Source organism: Berghia stephanieae, chromosome 7, assembly GCF_034508935.2.
Source record: "Berghia stephanieae isolate SIO BIC M18660-M18661 chromosome 7, UCSD_Bste_1.3, whole genome shotgun sequence".
In the NCBI taxonomy this organism is placed as follows: domain Eukaryota; kingdom Metazoa; phylum Mollusca; class Gastropoda; order Nudibranchia; family Aeolidiidae; genus Berghia; species Berghia stephanieae.
The window spans coordinates 8,937,182-8,937,445 of NC_088366.1; positions in this window are offsets into that span (position 1 = coordinate 8,937,182).

Sequence of the window (264 nt, forward strand, 5' to 3'; positions counted from 1 at the left end):
TCCCCTCGATCATCTCTGGGTTGCCAGTTTCAATGAAAAGTGCTAAAATAAAGTCAAAAGATTTTTTTTTTAAATCCACATTCACACAATCTGATGCAATGGTACAGTGCGCTCTGTAGAATCAAACATTGGAAATTGTTCTGACAATAAAAGAATTATGTTCCTCGATGACACAATTTAGCAATTCTTTTCAATTCTCCTGAGCCTTAGATATTAAAATTCGCAACCTATGTGTGCCTGTTTGGTTAATAATCGACTGAACTA